Source organism: Lathyrus oleraceus, chromosome 4 (genome assembly GCF_024323335.1).
Source record: "Lathyrus oleraceus cultivar Zhongwan6 chromosome 4, CAAS_Psat_ZW6_1.0, whole genome shotgun sequence".
In the NCBI taxonomy this organism is placed as follows: Eukaryota; Viridiplantae; Streptophyta; class Magnoliopsida; order Fabales; family Fabaceae; genus Lathyrus; species Lathyrus oleraceus.
The window spans coordinates 287690419-287715418 of NC_066582.1; positions in this window are offsets into that span (position 1 = coordinate 287690419).

Sequence of the window (25000 nt, forward strand, 5' to 3'; positions counted from 1 at the left end):
CAGATAACATACCATAGGCCAGAATATCATTAATTGTCCATATCAAGCAGACTATCATGATGAAGTTTTGTTTTATAGATATATCATATGTCAAAACTCCATTGGACCATAATAGACACAAATCATCAATCTGTAGTTTCAAGTAGACATCTATCTTCAATTTAGGGTTGTGAAGTCCGGGTACGAGACAAGTCATAAACAAGTATGGTTTGGTCATATACATTTCAGGGGGAAGATTGTACGGAGTAACTATTATTAACCAACATGAGTATGAAGAAGCTGACATTTGAATGTAAGTAGTAAATCCATCTGAACATATACCTAATCTTACATTTCTGGGTTCCCTAGCAAAGTCAGGATATACATCATCAAAGTGTTTCCACGCTTTTCCATCAGACGAATGGCGAAGGACGTTGGAACTATTTTTGTTCATGTGATGTCATCTCATTTCAACTCCTGACTCGATTGATGCATACAATCTTTGTAATCTAGGAATGATAGGGAAATAAAACTTACTCTTCACTGGAACATCTTTGTACTTTCCCATGTTAGTCTTGCGAGGAATGAACCTAAGAGCATTATAAAATTTGCACCCAGACAACTTGTTATCATCCTTGTAGTATAACATATAACCATTCTTACAACAATCGATCTTCTTAACCTTTAGCCCTAACTTAGACATCAATTGTGATGCTTGGTAATAGTTCTCGGGCAAACATTTTTGAACTAGACATACACTTTTAAGCATTTGTGCAACAAAATCTAAACTTTTTGTGGAACATACCAGTTAGACCTAAGTTCAAGAAGTTGAGTCGATATTGATAATATAGAATGGGTAGCACCCTCATAGATAGGCTTGTCGAAAGATATTAACTTGTCATAAAATTGTTTAGCCTCTTCGTTGAGAAACTCATCCTCCTAAAATTCCTCTTGTTCCGTGTTATAATACAAACAGAAAAACTCATTATACAACATTTATACATGGTTAAATACAACAATACTGCTTCTGCATCAACAAAGATTCATCCAAATTTTAGATGACATGATTAACTTTCAATTTTTACAAAACAAAAAGAATAAATGAGAAAAAAACTTTAAAGGAATTCAATAGTGTCTTAGTATAAAAAAATGTTGCAGACTATCCTGACTTAAACTTTATATAAAGTGCTTGAACAGTGGAATGCAGAAACAACGAAAAAACAAATGACTTACCAAAGACATAAAATATTGTATGCATATTATTTTGAATGAATTTAGATTTAACGCAAGAGGTCAAATTTTGATAGTGTTTTTTTAATGAAAAATAAATAGATTTTATAAAAAAACAAGTCATTTTAAGAACTTATCTCAATAAACATTAGTTTTCACCAGATTGAATGAAAGACAACGGCCCATTTTCTCAGATTGATAGTTTTCACCAAATCATGACTACTAGTGTTATAGTGTTGCTATTTTGTTGTATTTAGATTATTATTGAATGATGGTACTTACCTAATTAACCATAAATAAGTCTGTTTCATAAATTGCAAATATACCATCCAACATTAATATAGAGAGCTTCCTTTGACGATACGCTCCAGCAATAACTCACGGAATCATTCATGCAGATGGCAGTAGAAGTAGTAGCCTTTTAGTTAACCAATTTCGGCCTTCTGGTGTGCAACAGGAAAAGCAACATGCAGTGCAACAGAATATTGTAACTCCACTAAGAACTCATGGAATCATTTATTCTGATGGCAGTATAAGTATTAGCTTTCCAGTTACTAATGTAGAATGGACTAGAAGCAGCCGAACTATTAAAGATCGTGGAAAACGAAATGCAAATGAATGTGCACAGAAAGCAATCCCTTGAGCAAACAGTTTTGAATGACTCTCTAATGCCTCAAACAGGTGATCCATGTTAGGATCTTGGAATGTGAGGGGGCTCAACAATTGTGCTAAGCTTAGGGAAACCAGATCCCGCCTCCTAGAGCCTAAGCCAGAGATTTTTGTTTTAGTTGAAACACGAGTAAAACAAGCAAAAGCGCATGATATGGTCGATTGGAATGCTCTGGAATGTATACTAAGAGAAGTTGGAATGCCAAATCAGTTTATCAAATGGATAATGCTGGCTACCTCCACTGTATCTTACAGATTCAACATTAACGGTAGTGACTCTGATCTTTTACAAGCCAGGTGGGGGATTATACAAGGGGACCCCATATCTCCGCTCCTTTTTGTTATTATAATGGAATATTTGAATAGACTCCTTCACAAAATGCAGAAAAACCATGATTTGAATCATCATGCAAAATGTGGAAAACTTCAAATTACTAACTTCGCTTTTGAAGATGACGAATTTCACAAAAGGCCCTCTCCCCTTCGAGTACTTGGGTATCCGCCTTAGTTGTAAAAAACTATCCATACATTATTACACGCCTTTGGTGGATAAGGTTGTGAGTAGAATAAAAAACTAGAGTACTAATCTTTTGAGTTATGCAGGTCGAATTCAACTTATTAGGAGTGTGACTTTTTCCATTGCGAATTATTGGATACATTGCCTGAAGAAGAAGGGTGATCCAAAACGCAGCGGAATTTAAAATTTCTCCTTTAATGATCCTTACGAATAGGCATGATCAATGATAGAATCGTTACCTCTTGTGGCGATTATAACCTTTGATGCAGATCTACGGAGCGATCACGAACGTTGAACAATGACAACGCCTCTACTCAGTCCACACGAACGAATTCCTTCAATCTCAGTGCCAGCTGCTAAGAATGAAGGCTTTGAGTGAGTGAGAGAGAGAGAGAGAGAGAGAGAGAGAGAGAAAAACGAAATTGCAACTACAACAATGCTTCTACACAAGGATGCTATTTATAGAACCACTTGTGTGGGCTGCAAGCTAAAAAGCCCACTCAAGTGTATATGGCCCATATCTTATAATATGCCAAAATCACTTAAGCGCGTGGTACCTTACCATATTTCGTATTCTACTTAAGCACACCGTACCTTACAATGTTCTAAAATTCACTTAAGGGCAGTGTACATTACAGTATTCCTTAATTACTCTATCTCTCATCAATCTGTCCTTTGTGTGTGACCCTATAGGTTTTCGCGGCATTGGCAATTATATTAAATCACGTATTTAACATAATAAACAGTAAGCGGTATCTAGCAACACATCACTGCTACCCAAGACACGAAAATGTCATGTGATATGACAAATCCTTCTGTGATAATAATTATGTGTATAATTATCCTTTTGCCCTTATGTCTATATTGAACACAAGGCATAAACCGTGTCATCCTTGTCCAGTTCAACATTGGGCCCATAGACATTTATCCTGTTACGCAGGATGGGCAAATTCCATCTAGGTCACTCATGTCCCTTAGCATGCTTCGTGGAGTACCCATCAACTGTCTTTATGGTCATCCAATTACGGACAACGTTTGATCAGCAATAAGGCACTCGACTCTACATCTAGGGTCCATAGTGGTTTCAGGTCGAAGGGTGGTATACACCATTATCACCACGAGAATAACTTATGACACTTTGCATAACATTATATATAGTATTCTCATAGCGGGTCAATCCAGTATAAATATTACTCTTAATATTCATACCTATGTTTAAGACTTGATAACTCTTTATCCATGATCCATGAGATGTGATCATCAGTCTATAAACATAATAGTCTTCATGCTTTAATGTTATCCCACTTCACAATAAAGCTTGACTACGGATACTTTAAGAATAGTGTCCTTATGTTTAATGTGATCTCATGATTAAGTCATACTTGATACATTAAGCGGACTAGCTATTCTAGGGACTTTATTAAACAAACATAATAAAGAAAAAGTCTTTTATGATTAATGAAAAATTCGATACAAGTACCAAAAGTATTGGCCTCTAAGGCTTACACCAACAATCTCCCACTAGCACTAGAGCCAATCAGGCATACCCCTAATACCCATAGATCTAGTATGGCCATCATGCTTCTGCTGCGCAAGAGGCTTTGTCATGGGTCAGCAATATTGTCAAGTGTAGGTACTCTGCATATTTTCACATCTCCTCTATCTATTATCTCTTGAATGAGGTGATAACGCCTAAGTATGTGTTTGGATCGTTGGTGAGATCTAGGCTCCTTAGCTTGTGCGATAGCACCATTGTTATCACAATAGAGACCAATGGGATCCACAATGCTAGGAACTATGCCAAGTTCACTAATGAACTTTTTGATCTAAACAGCTTCCTTTGCTGCACTTGAGGCAACAATATACTCGACCTCGCTTGTAGAATCAGCAACTGTATCTTGCTTTGAACTTTTCCAGCTCACAGCGCCACCGTTTAAGCAAAACACGTAACCAGATTGCGATCTAAAGTCATCCTTATCTGTCTGGAAGCTAGCATCAGTGTATCCAATTACAACCAACTCTTCCTGACCTCCATATATCAAGAATGAGTCCTTAGTCCTTCTCAAATACTTAAGGATATTCTTGACAGCTACCCAATGGGCATCACCAGGATCAGATTGGTACCTACTCGTTGCACTTAAAGCATACGAGACATCTGGTTGAGTACATAACATGGTATACATGATAGATCCTATTGCAGATGCATATGGAATCTTATTCATGTGATCCCTTTCTTCCTTAGTTGAAGGGGATTGTGTTTTTGATAGACACAGAACATGTTGCATAGGTATGAATCCTTTCTTGGAATCATGCATATTAAAGCGTCTCAGCACTTTGTCTATGTACGTACTCTGACTTAAGCCAGACAGTTTTTGTGATCTATCTCTATAGATTATGATTCCTAATATATAGGCTGCTTCACCTAGGTTCTTCATAGAAAAGCATTTCCCCAACCAAGACTTTACTTGTTGCAGGGTAGGGACATCGTTTCCAATGAGTAATATGTCATCTACATATAATACCAGGAAAACGATCATGCTCCCACTAACCTTCTTGTAGACACAAGGCTCATCTTTGTTCTTGATGAATCCATATTGTTTTACCGTTTCATCAAAACGAAGATTCCAGCTTCTGGAAGCTTGCTTCAATCCATAGGTTGATCTTTGTAACTTACATATCTTTTGGGCTTCTTCTGGTATGTCAAATCCTTCAAGCTGTGTCATGTACACATCCTCAAGAAGATTCCCATTAAGGAAAGCAGTTTTGACATCCATCTTCCATATTTCATAATCATGATATGCAGCGATAGCAAGTAAAATCCGAACAGATTTAAGCATTGCAACTGGTGAAAAGGTTTCATCATAGTCAACCCCATGAATTTGTTTATATCCTTTTGCAACCAGTCTTGCCTTATAGGTATGTACCTTACCATCCATGTCAGACTTCTTTTTGAAGACTCACTTGCATCCTATAGGGTTAACTCCTACAGGAGGCTCTACCAAGGTCCAAACTTGGTTTCTGTACATGGAATAAATTTCAGATTTCATGGCTTCTAGCCACTTCTCATACTCGGGACCAGTTATGGCCTCTTGGTAGGTCACAGGCTCATCTTGATCCATGAGTAATACATCACCTTGATCAGTTATGAGATATCCATATCTCTCAGGTTGGTAACGTATCCTGCTTGACCTACGCTGGTCTTATTCTACTTGAGCAGGTTGCTCTTCCACAACTACTTGTGTTTCCTGCTCTGATTCCTCCATAGGTGCATCGATGCTTTGTGATTCTTGAATTTCTTCAAGCTCTACTTTCCTCCCACTGATTCCTTTGGAAATAAAATCCTTTTCTAGGAATACTCCAGTTCGAGCGACAAACATTTTGCCCTCAGAAGGATTGTAGAAGTAATACCCTCTTGTTTCTTTAGGATACCCCACAAATAAGCATTTGCCAGATTTGGGCTCAAGCTTAGTTGAGATTTGTCATTTCACATAAACTTCGCAACCCCAAATCTTCATGTAAGACATATGTGGTTTCTTACCACTCCATATCTCATATGGTGTCTTCTCAACCTTTTTGGATGGAGCACGGTTAAGTGTGTAAGCTGTTGTCAATAGTGCATATCCCCAAAAGGAGTTTGGAAGATCGACGTGACTCATCATGGATCGGACCATGTCTAACAGGGTTCGATTTCTTCTCTCAAATACACCATTCCATTGGGGTGTTCCAGGAGGAGTAAGTTGGGATAGGATCCCACACTCTTTCAGATGGTCATCAAACTCTAGGCTTAAATACTCACCACCTCGATCTGATCGAAGAGTTTTAATATTCTTACCTAGTTGTTTTTGTATTTCATTCTTGAATTCCTTGAACTTTTCAAAGGACTCTGATTTTTGTTTCATTAAATACACATAACCATATCTACTGAAATCATCAGTAAATGTGATGAAGTACTGAAAACCTCATCTGGATGGTATGTTCAGTGGTCCACATACATCAATATGTATGAGGACCAAAATATCATTAGCTCTTTCACCTTTTCCTGTGAATGAAGATTTTGTCATCTTTCCAATTAAACAAGATTTGCATGTCTCATATGATTCATAATCAAAAGAGTCCAAGAGTCCATCTTTATGGAGTTTGGAAATGCGTTTCTCATTTATGTGGCCTAATCGACAATGTCAAAGGTAAGTTGGATTTAACTCATTAGGTTTCATCCTTTTAGTATTAATGTTATAAATAGGCATTTCAAGATCAAGGACATATAGTCCATTGTTCATTTGTGCAGTAGCATAGAATATATCATTCAAATAAATTGAGGAACAATTGTTCTTTATTATAAATGAAAAACCAAACTTGTCCAAACAAGAAACAAAAATAATATTCCTGCTAATTGCAGGTACATAATAACAGTTCTCTAACTGAATTATTAAACCACTGGGTAAAGTCAATACATAAGTTCCTACGGCTAAAGCAACAACCTTTGCTCCATTGCCAACTCGTAGGTCGACTTCACCTTTTGCCAAATCTCTACTCCTTTTTAGTCCCTGCACATTGGTACAAATGTGAGAACCGCATCCAGTATCTAATACCCATGATGCAGAAGTAGATAAATTAATTTCAATAACAAAAATACCTGAAGTTGAAGTCTCTACTCCATTCTTCTTATCTTCCAGGTACTTTGGGCAGTTTCTCTTCCAGTGTCCGGTCTTACCGCAATGGAAGCAGGTGTCTTCTTTTGCTATGCTTCCACTAGGCTTCAAAGCAGCAACAGTGGGTTTGGGTTTGACAACTTCCTTGCCTTTCCCTTTATCACCCTGCTTGGTGGGCCTTTTGTTCTGTCTCTTTCCATTTCCGATCATCAGAATGGACTTCCCTTTTGACTTCAGATTCTGCTCAGCAGTTCTTAACATGTCTAGCAGTTCAGGAAGAGATTTGTCCAGATCATTCATATTGAAATTTAGGACAAATTGACTAAATCTATCTGGCAACGATTGCAAGATCAAATCAGTCGCAAGTTCCTTTCCGAGGGGAAAACCCAATCTCTCAAGATTTTCCACATACCCAATCATCTTGAGCACATGGGGACCTACAGGGGCTCCTTCAGCTAACTTGCCTTGAAAAAGGGCTTTTGAAACTTCAAACCTCTCATGCCTTGCTTGCTCTTGATAGAGCATCTTCAGGTGTTCGATCATATCGAACGCTGCCATGTTCTCATGTTGCTTTTGCAATTCTGAGTTCATGGTAGCTAGCATGAGACAAGCAGTTTCATTGGCATCATCGACATGCTTCTTATAAGCATCTCTTTCTGCCTTAGGTGCAGAACTAGGAGGTTCCTCTTCAGGAACATGTTTCTCCAAGACATACAGCTTTTTATCATGTTTGAGGACAATCCTTAGGTTTCGGTGCCAATCCAAAAAAATTGTCCCAGACAATTTTTCTTTATCAAGGATTGATCGCAAGATGTTGTTAGAGGTGTTTGTTGTCATGGTAATCTACATAAGAATTAATGAAAATATAAGTATCAATAACATATTTAATTAGGCCTTTAATTAAATATGCTCTCACTATTTTACTCAAAACAAATGACCCTCACCATTTGATTCGGAAAATCCCGTTGGAAGATTTCTAGTGGGTCGAGATCCATATTTCACTTTGTTTTAAGTCCGCGTAGGCGGATTACACAAAACTAGGTTATTTAGGTAGGAACTCCTTCCAATTGTATCTAATACAACTCTCGAATATTTTAGTTGGGTGAATAACTCCTTATTCCAATCTATCACATGGATCATTTCTAACTCTTGCTTCTAAACATATATAATCTTATTATAATTTGTTTAGTTAAGTTTGACCCATTGTTTTAACAATTGGATATTACAATTATCCCATCGCACCTTACTAATATAGAACATGCACCTCGCGTAGGCGAAACCTACATTCTCTGATACTAGTCTTGATGAGTGCTAAAACTTGGAAAGCATAAACTTAATATTTAATTTGAGGGAATTTGCAATTATTCTGATCTCACCGGCTTATTTATCATATAAATCGTCTCTCACATGCATCAACATACATTCACATGCATCAACATACATACATAATGAAACAGGTATGACCCCTAGCGCAATTGTTCTCCCAAGCCAATGAGAGAACCTAAGTTAACCTAATAACGATCTAAGCTTCTCCAAGCAAGATCTTCAAGGTTGTCCTCCTTTGATATTGAATTCTTCTCTTTCTTCATAACATTACATTACATAAAAGAAACTCGTTTTACATATGAGGGAGTGAGATGAGAAAAGAAGTTACATTAAGAGATTAAAAGAGAGGCACGACACGCAGGTCGTATTTTAAAACCCAAAACAAAATAAAGGAAAACTAAGGCCATAACCGATCACCACAAAACAATAATAATAAACACATTATTATTATTATTAATTTTAATTCTTTTAATTAATTTAAACCAAATTAAATTTCGGCGACCGATCACACTACGCAGAGTTAGCCGGGGGTCCGTTGCCCGGTCAGTGAGAACGGGTGTTCCGCTGCCTGGTCAGCGAACGGGGGTCAAGGGGGAAGCGCCTCTTGCGGGGTTGTAGGGGCAGCGCCCTTGGCCGAAAATTTTAATGAATAATTCATTTGAAATCGACGTCGTTTTTTGCATCAACGCTTGATACTTTAAAGCACAACTCTTGCGCAGTCACAACCCTAATCGCATAACTCTTTGACAACACAACCCTTGTGCCGTCATTAACCCTAATGCACCAATTTCAGACCGTCAAACACATCTCGATTGTTGATTCAGTATGATGGATCAATACGTCATTGCTTCATCATACTAATGTCGGATTAAGAAGCAAACGACCATTGATCGCTCAAAGGAAAACAACCATTAAGTGTTTGAATGAATGAAACAGAAATAGTATATCATATATACCGTATTTTGCATCAGGATTACTTATATCATATATATAACTTGATCGATCTCAATTTAATTACTCGTTTATTCTTTGATTCATTCTGTCTTTTAATCGTATTAATACAGAAAATACATAAAATAAACAACTATCAGATGCATGGTTTCGTAAGTGGCTCTGATACCACTGAAGGAGAAGGGCGATCCAAAACGCAACGGAATTTAAAATTTCTCCTTTAATGATCCTTACGAATGGGCATGATCAATGATAGAATCGTTACCTCTTGTGGCGATTATAACCTTTGATGCAGATCTATGGAGCGATCACGAACGTTGAACAATGACAACGCCTCTACTCAGTCCACAAGAACGGATTCCTTCAATCTCAGTGCTAGCTGCTACGAATGAAGGCTTTGAGTGAGTGAGAGAGAGAAAGAGAGAAACGAAATTGCAACTATAACAATGCTTCTACACAAGGGTTCTATTTATAGAACCACTTGTGTGGGCTGCAAGCTAAAAAGCCCACAAAAGTGTATATGGCCCATATCTTATAATATGCCAAAATCACTTAAGCGCGTGTTACCTTACCATATTTCGTATTCTACTTAAGTACGCCGTACCTTACGATGTTCTATAATTCACTTAAGGGCACCGTACATTACGGTATTCCTTAATTACTCTATCTCTCATCAATCCGTCCTTTGTGTGTAACCCTATAGGTTTTCGCGGTATTGACAATTATATTAAATCACGTATTTAACATAATAAATAGTTAGCAGTATCTAGCAACACATCACTGCTACCCAAGACACGAAAATGTCATGTGATCAGACAAATCCTTCTGTGATAATAATTATGTGTATAATTACCCTTTTTCCCTTATGTCTATATTGAACACAAGGCATAGACCGTGTCATCCTTGTCCAGTTCAATATTGGGCCCATAGACATTTATCCTGTTATCTAGGATAGGCAAATTCCATCTAGGTCACTCATGTCCCTTAGCATGTTTCGTGGAGTACCCATCAATTGTCTTTATGATCATCCAATTACGGACAACGTTTGATCAGCAATAAGGCACTCGACTCTACATCTAGGGTCCATAGTGGTTTCAGGTCGAAGGGTGGTATACACCATTATCACCATAAGAATAACTTATGACACTTTGCATAACATTCTATATAGTATTCTCATAGCGGGTCAATCCAGTATAAATATTACTCTTAATATTCATACCTATGTTTAAGACTTGATAACTCTTTATCCATGATCCATGAGATGTGATCATCAGTCTATAAACATAATAGTCTTCATGCTTTAATGTTATCCCACTTCACAATAAAGCTTGACTACGGATACTTTAAGAATAGTGTCCTTATGTTTAATGTGATCTCATGATTAAGTCATACTTGATACATTAAACGGACTAGCTATTCTAGGGACTTTATTAAACAAACATAATAAAGAAAAAACCTTTTATTATTAATAAAAAATTCGATACAAGTACCAAAAGTATTGGCCTCTAGGGCTTACACCAACATTGCCTTCCTACCCTGAAGCAGGTTATTCGCAAAATTGAGGCTCTGTGCAGGTATTTCTTGTGGACCAGTGGTTCAAATATTAGTAGGAAAAGTCATGTTGCTTGGGATATGGTGTGTAAACCGTAGGACTATGGGGGGTTGAACATCATTGATCTCCAGGTTTGAAACATAGTGACGATGCTGAAATTGCTCTGGAATCTCTGTGGTAAGTCTGACAGTCTATGGGTAAAATGTGTGCATATATACTATATGAAACATGCAAACTTGATGAATTTGAGTATAAACAATCAAAGTTCATGGATCATGAAATCAATCCTAAAGTAGAGAGAAAGAATTACAGATATCCAACCCATTTGGATCGATATGCATAACAGAGATTGTTTTGGTATGAAAGAAGTATATAACAAGCCATGTCTGAATGTACCAAAGGTTAGATGGAGGAACCTTTTCCGGTGCAATCCAGCCAGACCCAGAGCATTGATGACACTTTGGCTTGCTTGCCATGGCAGACTAGCCACCTAAAATCGATTGAAGAAGTTTGAAATTCAATGTCTTCTCATTTATGGACGGATTTTCCGGTTATAATCAAATTAAAATGGCAACCCGAGGATATGGAGAAGACAACATTCATCACACCTTGGGGAACATTCTGCTATCGAGTGATGCCCTTCGGTTTGAAGAACTTCGGAGCCACGTATCAACGTGCTATGACTACCTTGTTTCATGATATGATGCACAAGGAGATTGAGGTATATGTTGATGATATGATTGCAAAGTCGAAAACGGAAGTTGAACATGTAGAACACTTGTTGAAGCTTTTCCAGCGTTTGAGGAAGTACAAACTCCGCTTGAATCCGAACAAGTGTACATTTGGAGTCCGTTCCAGCAAGTTATTGGGCTTTATTGTCAACGAGAGAGGTATTGAAGTTGATCCTGCCAAGGTCAAAGCAATATAAGAGATGCCTGCGCCCAAAACTGAGAAGCATGTCCGAGGTTTTCTTGGCCGCTTGAATTACATTTTCAGATTTATATCCCACATGACTATCACATGTGCGCCTATATTCAAGCTCCTCCAGAAAGATCAGCGCCATGATTGGACCGAGGATTGCCAAAAGGCCTTTGACAATATCAAAGAGTATCTGTCTGATTAATGATGATTGTTATTGCTACTGTTCTCATGAGGAAACAATAGATCATTTGTTCTACGGTTGCTTAGAATTGAAAAACATCTGGTTGAAGGTTCTTGAATGGATCCAAGTCAAGAGGGTTCCATATGAGTTAAGCGATGAGCTAGAGTGGTTGATCCTAGCCACTAACGGTAAGAGATGGAAATCATCCATCCTAAAATTGGCAGTTGCGGAAACTATTTATGGAGTCTGGAAATACCGTAATGATAAATGTTACGGTAATATGGTGTATAATACAAATATAATGGATAAAATAATTGATACGATAGTTTATAAAGGGTGATATAGTGGAAAATATAGGAAACATATAGCAAAACTGATGCTCTGTAGTTAGCTATTTTCCTTTTTTTCATTTTTGAGGGCTGGATCCTAGCGATCGTCATTGTACTTATTTTATTTCTTGAATTAATCAAAGTTTAATTTATTCAAAAAAACATTAGCATCGGTCAGGCCGACACTAAAAGTATAATAAAAAACAAAGTGAATTCAACGCCAAAAGAAAAAAAAGGAAACAAAATAAATAAATAAAATATAGCGTTAGTCAGGCCGACACTAAAAATAAATGATATTATTAAACATTAGTGTCGGTGTGGCATACACTATTATTTAATAAATAATAAAAAATTATTTAAAAATTTAGACAATAATCGATCCTTAGCGGTGATGTCATACCCTAAAATTTACCCTGAGTTTTTTTCGTCTGCATCAGCATAGCATAATCGATCCATTTTGTCGTGCATTTCATCAGTTAAAACCATTTATCAGAGCTTAGATGAAAAGTCAAGAATTAATTGTTAACAAAAGATTAAAATCAACTCTTTTTCAAAAAAAGAACAAAAACACAAACACTCGATCCAACATCGAGTCTTTTTCCCAAATCAAATACAATTTAATTGCAAAGTCAAAGACCCCCGCCACATTGTTAGATGCCCAAAAGTGCTTATTAGAGCTATCATATGTGGGCATCTTTCACTCTTTTTCCTTGCTAAAACTGCCAAAACCACATTTGTTTTACATGGAATGCATTACATTGATAAACAAGCTTGGTGCCTTTGATTTGTGTGTTATTGTGCAGGAAAGACATGAACTAATTGAAAATGAAGACACAAGAAAATTGGCAAAGGAACCAAAGAATACAAGCATTTCATCAGCCTGCTCGCTAGGCGAGGTTGTGGCGAAGCATTGGTTCGCTAGGCGAGTTCCAGGCGAACAGCTCCAGTAAATTGTCAAATTAATTGGCTAGGCGAGCTGAAGGCGAAGGTGGTAGCGAGTTCATTCTGTTTTGGTGAAAAACGCAGCCAGCACTCACTCGCTAGGCGAAGCTCTAGCGAGTCCCCAGCGAGCATTCCAGTAGCAAAACCTCTCAACCTCGCTGGGGCGAAGGTTGAAGCGTGTCCTTCGCTAGGCGAAGGTATGTTCGCTAGGCGAACATGACAGTTCAGCAGGCCCTGTTTTCTCTGGGCGCAGGGGCCTTTTGTGCCCATTTTAGACCCTCGCTAGGCGAGCCATTCTGCTCGCCTAGCGAACATGACAGCCCAGCAGTGGTCTATAAGTAGCAGGTGCCACTTTTGAGCACCATACGTCATTTTTACCAACTTTTTCCACTTTTGTACTTTCTTCTAGATATTTTTGCAGCATTGTTCTTGGGATCTTTATGCCCTAGTTTTCATTTTCTCTTCATCTTAGAACCATCTTCTACAAAAAGAAGGTGGATTCCCATCCAACTTCGATTATCCGACTTGGATGTTGATCAACCTTCTTTCCTTACTTGCCGACCAAGCTACCATGAAAATGAGTAGCTAAGTCATCCATTTGTCAAGGTTAGATGTAGGTGATTACTAGCTTTGTGTGTAAATGTAAGGATCCTCATATGTAAACTCTTTAACGGTAAATATATGATGAAAACTTTGTTTCTATTTGAAACTCTTTGTGTTGGTTTATGATCGAGAGATGTTTACCGACTCTTGACCTAGGTTTTCATCCAAACTTGTTTGTTAGCTAGAGATAGTAACGAATGATTTTGTTCACCATAAGGTTGAACCAAAAAGTTATCATTTTGATAGATTGTGTTCGAGAGAAACAATGGATCAAAATGGCAAAACTCACAATATGTGTTCGAGAGAAACATATTGAGAGGACTTTGTGAAATGATTTATCATCTAAAGGAGTTTATAAGATTGTTGACCGAGCAAATACATGCAAAGTGATCATTGAAACCTAACTTTGACAATATTTCTCATTTAATCAAACCATAACTTTTACCGCAATTTATTACTTTTTATGCAAGATAACTTGATTAAAACCAAAACCCTATTGTTACATTGAGCTAAGATTAATACAACCATCGAACGGCGGTGATATCTTACAATCCCTGTGGATACGATAACAAAAACCCGACATGAAATATACCTTTCAACAAAATGGCGCCGTTGCCGGGGATTGTAAATTGATATTGCGAGCATCGCAATGGTTGTTTAAGTTTTAGCTTGTGAATTTTTGACTTGTGCTTGTAATTTGTTTGGTTTAGTGTGTAGCTTACGTTTTATGCGAGGGCAAATCCCTGTGGACGAACTTCTTTTTGATCCTGAGATCGAGAGAACCGCAAGGAGGCTCAATAGCAAAACGAGACGTAGGAGGCAACAGGCTAGACAACACCAAGAGCAAGGAGAAAGTTCTTCAACCACAAATCCACACCCATTTATACCAAACATGGAGCCACAACCACCACCACCTATCTCTACTCCATGTATCAATAGTCCAAGGAACACTGCTCAGTTTGCCAACCACACAGGAAGGCAAGCTGAGATGAAAACGGGAACTCTGAATTTATTATATGGGAGTCCATTCACCGGAATGGACCATGAAGACCCATTTGCTTTTCTCACAAAATTTTATGAGATAGCATTGGCTGCCGGAGTGGATCAGGCTCAGGAGCTTTCGTTGTTCAGACGATTTTTTCCCCACGCTTTGCTCGGTAAAGCAAAGGATTGGTATCTCGATCAAACACCAGCCGTAATGACAGACTGGAACGTGTTAGAAGAGAAATTCATTGAAAGATTTTTCTCCCATAACCGATTCATGGAATCAAAGACGGCCATCTCGGTGTTTTCTCAAGGAACCAGTGAATCTTTGAATGAAGCGTGGGAGAGATTCAAGTCCATGCTTAGGAAATGTAAAGGGCATGGATTTGATGAATTAACTCAAATCCATATCTTCAGAAATGGACTTCAACCAAACTGCAAAACGTTGTTGGATGCCACCTCGGGTGGCTCGTTGATGTCAAAAAGTGCCGAAGAAGCCACCAACATTATCAATCGAATGGCTCTAAATGATCTTCAGAGTCAAAGTCGTGGAAATTCTTTGAAGAAGGCGGGAGTGCTTGAGTTAGGGACGAATGATGCCATCCTTGCCCAAAACAAGCTCATCTCACAACAAGTGGAACTCTTAACGCAACAAATCAAAGAGTTAAGAGAACCGTCAAAAGCTAAACAAATAGCTTGTTGTGAACTTTGTAAAGGTGAACATGACACCGGATTTTGTCCACCTCCCGGTTTTGACGAAGTAAACTACATGGCCAATCAACGAGACTATCAACCGAGACAACAACAACCTTATCAACCGCACCCTCAACAACAACAACAATTCCAAGGGAACCAAGGGTTCCAACCTAGAAGCAACTATTATCATAACCAAGGTTATGAAGGTGGTTCTTCTAGCCGTCAAAACCCTCCCCAAAATCCGTATCAATCTCAACAACCGCCGGTCGTCAATTCTAAATTGGAAGAGACATTGACGCAGTTCATGCAAATGTCAATGGCCAATCAAAAGAGTAATGACGCGGCCATAAAAAATCTCGAGACTCAGGTTGGGCAACTTGCCAAGCAACTCGCTGAACAACAAACCGGTCCTTCTTTTTCGGCTAATACGCAAACAAATCCTAAGGAGCATTGTAATGCGATTATGACGAGAAGTGGGAGGGAGTTGGGTAGTGAGAATGAAAAAAGAGTTGAGAGTGAACAAAGAGAGAAAGAGAAAGAAATTGAGGAGGAAATAGTGGAGGAAAATGTTGATGGTGAAATAGGAGTGTGGAGTGATGAGGAAGTAGTTGAAAAGAATAAAAATAATGGTGAAGTTGAAAAAGAAAAAGGTGTGGAGATTGAGGAAAATAAAAGTGATGAGGTAATAAGGGAGGTAGTGAAGAAGCCTAGATGGAAAAGTGCTAGAATTGCAAAGGGAAAGGAGGTAGTGAGCGCTACTCCGGTCCAAAATCTTCCTTATCCTCATGCTCCTTCCAAAGGGAGAATGAACGGCATTACGCCCGGTTCATGGATATTTTTAAACAGTTGCAAATCAACATTCCGTTTGCTGAAGCCTTGGAACAAATGCCAAAGTATGCCAAATTCATGAAGGACATACTAACCAAAAAGCGGAGGTATACGGAACCGGAGACCATCGTCCTTGATGCGAGCTGTAGTGCCATTATTCAAAGGACGCTTCCTAAGAAAGAGGTTGATCCGGGAAGAGTTACATTGCCGGTTAAAATTGGTGACGTTTATGTCGGGAAGGGACTTATTGACTTGGGGTCGAGCATTAATCTTATACCTTTGTCAATTATCAAGAGGCTTGGCAACATCGAGATTAAGTCCATCCGAATGACGTTGCAATTGGCGGATAAGTCGACGACCCATCCTCATGGCGTAGCCCAAGATGTTTTGGTGAAGGTCGACAAATTCTTTTTCCCGGTGGATTTTATTGTAATTGATATGGAGGAAGATGATGATGCTCCGCTCATATTGGGCCGACCATTCATGAAGACCGCAAGAATGATGATAGATGTTGATGACGGTTTAATGAAGGTGCGAGTTCAAAATGAGGAAGTCACATTTGATCTATTCGAGGCGATGAAGCATTCCAAGGATAGAAATGATAGCTTTCGCATCGATGTAATCGAAGACGCTATTATAGAGGTTTCAAAGCATATTCATGAGATATCTCCTATGGAGTTAGCTCTTGACGACTCATTGGAGGTTTTCACTGTTGAAGAGGAGCTAGCTCTTGAGGAATGCTTAAAGGAACTTGATAGTTTGGAAGACCTACAACCGTGGGAAGTAGAGGAAGAAAACTTGAAGAAGGAGGTCATTGACGAGAAAGCGCCAATTGAATTAAAAGAGTTACCTTCGACTTTGAAATATGTGTTTCTAGATGAGACCGAGGCAAAGCCGGTCATCATAAGCAACCTCTTGACAAAAGAAGAAGAAGCCCGTCTAATCATTGTGCTAAAAACCAATCAAGAAGCTATGGGTTGGACTCTTTCCGATCTAAAAGGAATTAGTCCATCCTATTGTATGCACACGATTTTGATGGAGGAAGATTTTAAGCCGGTGGCTCAACCACAACGCCGCTTAAATCCTACGATGAAGGAGGTTGTAAGAAAGGAAGTGGTGAAGCTATTGGATGCGGGAATGATTTACCCGATCTCGGATAGTCCGTGGGTTAGTCCTGTGCACGTGGTTCCGAAGAAGGGTGGAATGACCGTAATCCAAATGACAAAGACGAATTGATCCCGACTAAAGTTGCCACGGGGTGGAGAATGTGTATAGATTATAGACGGTTGAATACCGCGACTCGTAAGGACCATTTCCCACTCCCATTTATGGATCAAATGCTTGAAAGACTATCGGGCCAACAATACTATTGTTTTTTGGACGGCTACTCCGGGTACAACCAAATTGCGGTTGACCCGGTTGATCATGAGAAGACGGCTTTCACGTGTCCGTTTGGAGTGTTCGCATACAGAAAAATGCCCTTTGGGCTGTGCAATGCACCAGCGACCTTCCAACGATGTGTCCAAGCCATTTTTGCCGATCTGATAGAGAAAACAATGGAAGTCTTCATGGATGACTTCTCGGTATTTGGTGGGACGTTTAGTCTATGCTTGGCAAATTTGAAGACGGTGTTGGAAAGGTGTGTGAAGACCAATTTGGTGCTAAATTGGGAAAAGTGTCACTTCATGGTGACCGAGGGGATCGTGCTAGGCCACAAAGTCTCTAAAAGGGGGCTTGAAGTGGATAGAGCTAAGGTTGAAGTAATTGAAAAATTACCCCCTCCGGTGAATGTGAAGGGCATCCGTAGCTTTTTGGGGCACGCAGGGTTCTACCGGCGCTTCATCAAGGACTTCTCAAAGGTGGCTAAACCTTTGAGCAATTTGCTCGCCAAAGACCAGGTATTTCTCTTCACCGAAGATTGTTTGCAAGCTTTTGAGGTTTTAAAAGAAAAATTGGTTACCGCTCCAATAATAGTCGCTCCCGATTGGAATGAAAATTTTGAACTAATGTGTGACGCGAGTGACTATGCTGTTGGAGCGGTACTTGGCCAAAGAAAAGACAAAACTTTTCATGCGATACATTATGCGAGTAAGGTTCTTAACGAGGCTCAAATAAATTATGCCACAATGGAAAAAGAACTACTCGCAATAGTGTATGCGCTAGAAAAATTTAGGTCTTATCTTATAGGGTCTAAAGTCGTTGTGTATACCGACCACGCGGCGATTAAGTATCTGCTAACCAAGCCGGATTCGAAGCAAAGGCTCATCCGTTGGATCCTCTTGTTACAAGAATTCGATGTCGAAATCAAAGACAAGAAGGGGTCGGAAAACTTGGTAGCGGATCATTTATCCCGCTTAGTGAATGTCGAGGTTACCGCATCTGAAAAGGAAATCCGGGAAGAATTTCCTGATGAAAAACTGTTTAAGGTTCAAGTTAGACCGTGGTTTGCAGACTTTGCAAACCACAAGGCTAGTGGTTTTGTGCCTGCCGACCTAACTTCGAACCAAATGAGGAAGTTCCTTTCGGATGCGAAGTATTATGTTTGGGATGACCCATACTTGTTTAAGTTGGGTAGCGATAACCTGTTAAGGAGATGCGTAACTGGTGATGAAGCCCAGAGCATCCTTTGGCATTGTCACAACTCGCCTTATGGCGGACATTATAATGGGGTTAGAACGGCCACTAAAATTCTTCAATCGGGATTTTATTGGCCAACTATTTTCAAAGACGCACATATCCATGCGCAAAGTTGTGACAGCTGCCAAAGAAGCGGTGGGATAGGTAAGAGAGATGAGATGCCTCTCCAAAATATCCAAGAAGTGGAAGTGTTTGATTGTTGGGGCATAGATTTCGTAGGACCTTTCCCACCCTCTTATGGGAATGAGTACATGCTTGTTGCTATTGATTATGTCTCTAAGTGGGTTGAGGCGATTGCCTCACCTCGGGCGGATGCCAAAACGGTGATAAATTTTTTAAAGAAAAACATATTTTCCCGTTTTGGAACCCCCCGAGTGTTGATAAGTGACGGAGGGTCACACTTTTGCAATGCACCTTTGGAAACAATTCTAAAACATTATGGTGTATCGCATAGGGTGACAACTCCGTACCACCCTCAGGCTAACGGGCAAGCGGAGGTCTCTAATCGAGAGATTAAGAGAATCCTAGAAAAAACCGTGTCTAATTCTAAAAAAGAGTGGTCCCAAAAATTGGACGAAGCATTATGGGCCTACCGTACGGCCTTTAAAGCTCCAATTGGCCTAACTCCCTTTCAATTGGTATTTGGTAAAACTTGCCATTTGCCGGTTGAATTGGAACACAAGGCCTTGTGGGCCCTAAAGTTTTTAAATTTTGAACATGAGTTGGCCGGTAACAAAAGGAAAGTACAACTACTTGAGTTGGAGGAGATGCGCAATGCCGCATACCACTCAAGTTGGTTGTACAAGGAAAAAGCAAAGAAGTATCACGACAAGAAGATCCGTAACAAAGAATTTGTGCCCGGACAATTGGTCCTATTGTTCAACTCCCGGTTGAAGTTGTTTCCCGGGAAGTTGAAATCAAAATGGTCCGGGCCATTTCGGGTGAAAGAAGTAAAAGAGTACGGGGCCATTGTCATTGAAGACATGGACAAGAAAGATAGTTGGACCGTGAATGGCCAACGATTGAAAGTGTATCTCGGCGATCATGTGGATCGCGAGAGTTGTGCTCAGCCGCTCGATGCTCCTCTGTGAGCATCGCACCGTCGAGCTTAGCCGACGTTAAACAAGCGCTAGTTGGGAGGCACCCCAACATTGTAAGTATTTACTGCTTTATGTTTTATGTTGTATTGAGTATACTGTGCTAAACCCATGCTGGATGACTTGCAAGTGCTGCATTTGCCAATGCACTTGCTGTCATGCTCGCTTGCAACTCGCTAGGCGAGACAGTAGCGAGCATGCTCGCTAGCTGCTCGCTAGGCGAGGCAGCAGCGAGCGCTGCAGTACTGTTTACTATTTAAATCTCAGCAGGGCCATTTTTCCCCAAACCTTCAAAAAAAATTCTGAACGGCTTTGCTGAGGAATTTGTGCTAGGTTTCTCAAACTCTCTCATTTGCATCTTTATCACCAACACTTGTTCGTTTCGGTCGATTGCAAACTCTTCTCACTTCACATTTCCGAATCCGTGTAACTAAGGTTTGCCCTACTACATTTGTCTTTTTGTTTTAACTCTTAATTTCCAAATGTGAATGGCAAATAGGATGAGTGTGGTATGGGAACATTGAGGTTGCATGTGGTATTTTGGAGTTTGCAATTTTTGGAGATTTAGGTTTTCAAATTGGGGATTTAGTGTTACTTTAGGTTTTGCATGCAATTAGGCAATCCCCAATAGCATGGAACGATTAATTTTCATGAGAAATCATTAGGTTCTGATGTGGGAACCATTAGAGTATGGGTATTGGGGGAAAAAACTTTGAAAATGCAGAAAACCCCAAAACCCGTAAGGTTCGCTAGCACTCGCTAGGCGAACCTGGGGCGAGCGTTCGCTGCCACTTCGCTAGGCGAAGCAACAGCGAGCAAGGCAGTATTTTTAAAATTATGCTTTGTTGGCTAATCTGTTGTTTGGTGTGTGTTGTTTCTTTGTATATTTTGCAGATGGAGTCAAGGTCTGGAGCTGGTAAGAAAAGAAAGGGAGCAATTACTTCCCGGACCGTGCCTATTCAATTCGATACCGACAAGTTTGTCGGTCCAAAACAGGCTGCACGGTATATCGCTCTGGAGAAGCGAAAAATACTTCCAGAGAAGCGATTTCTGATCAACCCACAGGGCACTTACAGAACTTTCGCCGGGTTGATAGACGCAAAGAAGTGGGATAGGTTGATAAGTCCCTTAGAGCATTACGACATTGCGACAGTGCGGGAGTTTTATGCTAACGCACTGCCCGACGACGACGAGCCCTTTACTTGGGTTTCTAGAGTTGCCGGGCGTCCAATTCCATTTGACCGGGATGCTATCAACCGAATCCTTGGGGAACCGCTCCAGCTGGGAGCTGACCAGAGAGACCAATACCACACCGACCTAAGGCTTCACCGAGATGTCCCTGCCATTACCGCCGACCTGCTTTTACCTGGGAAATCGGTTGAGCCGAACCCATCTGGGGTTCCAGTGAGGTATCACCGGGAGGACATGACTCCCATGGCTCAGCTGATACTGCTCTTGGTTTTGACCAACATCCAGCCTAAATCACACACCTCCACTGTGCCGATCCCAGTGGCACATTTGGTCCATTCCATCCTCACAAATGTCGAGATAGATGTGGCGAGAATAATCGCCAATGAGCTGAAGACCGTGGTCGAGAGCGGGCTTAAGTCGGGGGCTCGTGTTAATTGTCCCCTGGCTTTCCCGTGTTTGATCATGAGCTTATGCGTTCAGGCAAGGGTGAGACTTCCGTCTCGTGGGCAGGTTAGGATCCTGGCACCTATCGATGATCGGTATGTGGCTAAATATTGTAGACCAAAGACTACCGGTGGCAGTGCAGCCTCAGGAAGTACTCGGGCTTCTGATGGTCCTAGTGCTTCTACTCCCGGGCTTGATCCCTACCTACGAGCGGTGTGTGACTACAGTTTTAAGTGGATGGCGGCATCCCAGAGAGCTATGATTGATATGCACAACAGTATGCAGAGGTTGGAACTGCAAGGTAATGACCCCTCCGGTGCTCGAGCATTGTTGGCGCGTGAGCAGTTTATGCTTAACGCTAATTGGCCTGTGGACAGGCCAGTCTATGGTGAGGGGGTGGGCGCTGATGCTGATGATGCTGATGATGATGATGAGGCTACCGGTTCTGAGGCCGGTAGCGAGGAGGAGTCCTGAGCCCTTAGTGGGTTAAGTTTTTGTATTTTTTCAGTTTTTATGTTAATTCTATTTGTATCTTCGGATTTTGTATTTTGACCATGGTGTTGTACTATTGGGGTGTTTTGTCCCCCATGAACAAATTTATATTTTCAGTTAATGTTATTTATTTATGTTTTTAATTTTGTGTGTTTAATAAATTTTTGGTTGATTGAGTGGCAAACCCTTCTAGATTGGTTGCTCCTCAAGAAGTACCCAATGAAGGTGCATCCGAGCTTGGATGGCAATGATAAGAATAAACAAGTGAATGAAGCTAAGGTACATGGTTACCGTCGGCTAGAATTTTAGAATGCATTAGGAACTTTACTCTTTTTGGTAAATTGAATATTGCCTTTTTGCAACATAATTGAATGAATGCTTCATCTAGAACTTAAAACCACAAATTGTGAGGAAACCTCCATTGTTCACTTAAATGCTGGATTCTAATAAGTTTTGTTGATTCATGTGATTCATTATTTGTCTTTTATTATTGTGAAATTGTGGAAGCAATTAGAAATGATCAAGGCACTTGTTTTCTTTCGAGCACAACTACATCCAAAAACAACTTACCTGTGAGCAGAGAGAGTATTTGTTAACCCCTTTGAGCCTAAACAGTTGAATCTCGGCTTGAAATAAAGCGAGATCTCAAAAATCTTTTTTTTACAACCCGGAAAATCTTGATTATTGTTCTTTTGCCGTAAAAAGTTAAGAGCATTCACTTAGGGTGTGGAAGAAATAAGTTGGGGAGAACGAAAAAGAATTGGTAAGTACCACAACTCTTGAAAAAGAAAAGAAAAACCGAGCAAGCATAGAAAAATATATGTATAGAAAATATAGAAAAGAAACATCTGTTTTGTATATTTGATGTGAAAGAAAAGAACAAAAATAGAAAAAAATGAAAATGAGTGCTTGCTTGGAAGAAAATAGTGAAAAATAAAAATTGAGTTGTGGAATTTGTGTTGTGAAGGTTTCAAATAAGAAACAAATGAAACAAAGTCGAGTAGTGTGAATAATACTGTGAATGTCTCTTTTGCATCGGCACTTTCGTTTCAATGGCCTTAGAAATGACCCTTGTTTGTTAACCTAACCAAGCTTCAACCGAAAAGCCCTTAGTGATCTTTATGCTTCCACAGTACCATTTTTAATTGTTAGACATTGTATGAATCTATTTGATTTCTTCATTATTTGTTAGAGAGTGAGATTAGTCCCGCGGTTGCAAACGCGCAAAATCTTCATTCCTTATTCGAAGAGGAGAGATAGGATGATTTATTCAGAATAGTATTGTTGTAGATAGATAAATATTTTGCATTGCTATTTAAGTTTTAGTTCTTATGTATTATTTTATTCGAACCGTTGGGAACTTGTATTTGCTGATTTCGCTTGTGTTTGAGCCGTTTATCCAACTTCGGAGAAACCAGTTTCTTAAAGCAAATCCTCTTGTCCTTCAAGAGGCATACTTTGCTTGAGGACAAGCAAGAATCTAGTTGGGGAGAGTTGTTAGATGCCCAAAAGTGCTTATTAGAGCTATCATATGTGGGCATCTTTCACTCTTTTTCCTTGCTAAAACTGTCAAAACCACATTTGTTTTACATGGAATGCATTACATTGATAAACAAGCTTGGTGCCTTTGATTTGTGTGTTATTGTGCAGGAAAGACATGAACTAATTGAAAATGAAGACACAAGAAAATTGGCAAAGGAACCAAAGAATACAAGCATTTCATCAGCCTGCTCGCTAGGCGAGGTTGTGGCGAAGCATTGGTTCGCTAGGCGAGTTCCAGGCGAACAGCTCCAGTAAATTGTCAAATTAATTGGCTAGGCGAGCTGAAGGCGAAGGTGGTAGCGAGTTCATTCTGTTTTGGTGAAAAACGCAGCCAGCACTCACTCGCTAGGCGAAGCTCTAGCGAGTCCCCAGCGAGCATTCCAGTAGCAAAACCTCTCAACCTCGCTGGGGCGAAGGTTGAAGCGTGTCCTTCGCTAGGCGAAGGTATGTTCGCTAGGCGAACATGACAGTTCAGCAGGCCCTGTTTTCTCTGGGCGCAGGGGCCTTTTGTGCCCATTTTAGACCCTCGCTAGGCGAGCCATTCTGCTCGCCTAGCGAACATGACAGCCCAGCAGTGGTCTATAAGTAGCAGGTGCCACTTTTGAGCACCATACGTCATTTTTACCAACTCTTCCACTTTTGTACTTTCTTCTAGATATTTTTGCAGCATTGTTCTTGGGATCTTTATGCCCTAGTTTTCATTTTCTCTTCATCTTAGAACCATCTTCTACAAAAAGAAAGTGGATTCCCATCCAACTTCGATTATCCGACTTGGATGTTGATCAACCTTCTTTCCTTACTTGCCGACCAAGCTACCATGAAAATGAGTAGCTAAGTCATCCATTTGTCAAGGTTAGATGTAGGTGATTACTAGCTTTGTGTGTAAATGTAAGGATCCTCATATGTAAACTCTTTAACGGTAAATATATGATGAAAACTTTGTTTCTATTTGAAACTCTTTGTGTTGGTTTATGATCGAGAGATGTTTACCGACTCTTGACCTAGGTTTTCATCCAAACTTGTTTGTTAGCTAGAGATAGTAACGAATGATTTTGTTCACCATAAGGTTGAACCAAAAAGTTGTCATTTTGATAGATTGTGTTCGAGAGAAACAATGGATCAAAATGGCAAAACTCACAATATGTGTTCGAGAGAAACATATTGAGAGGACTTTGTGAAATGATTTATCATCTAAAGGAGTTTATAAGATTGTTGACCGAGCAAATACATGCAAAGTGAT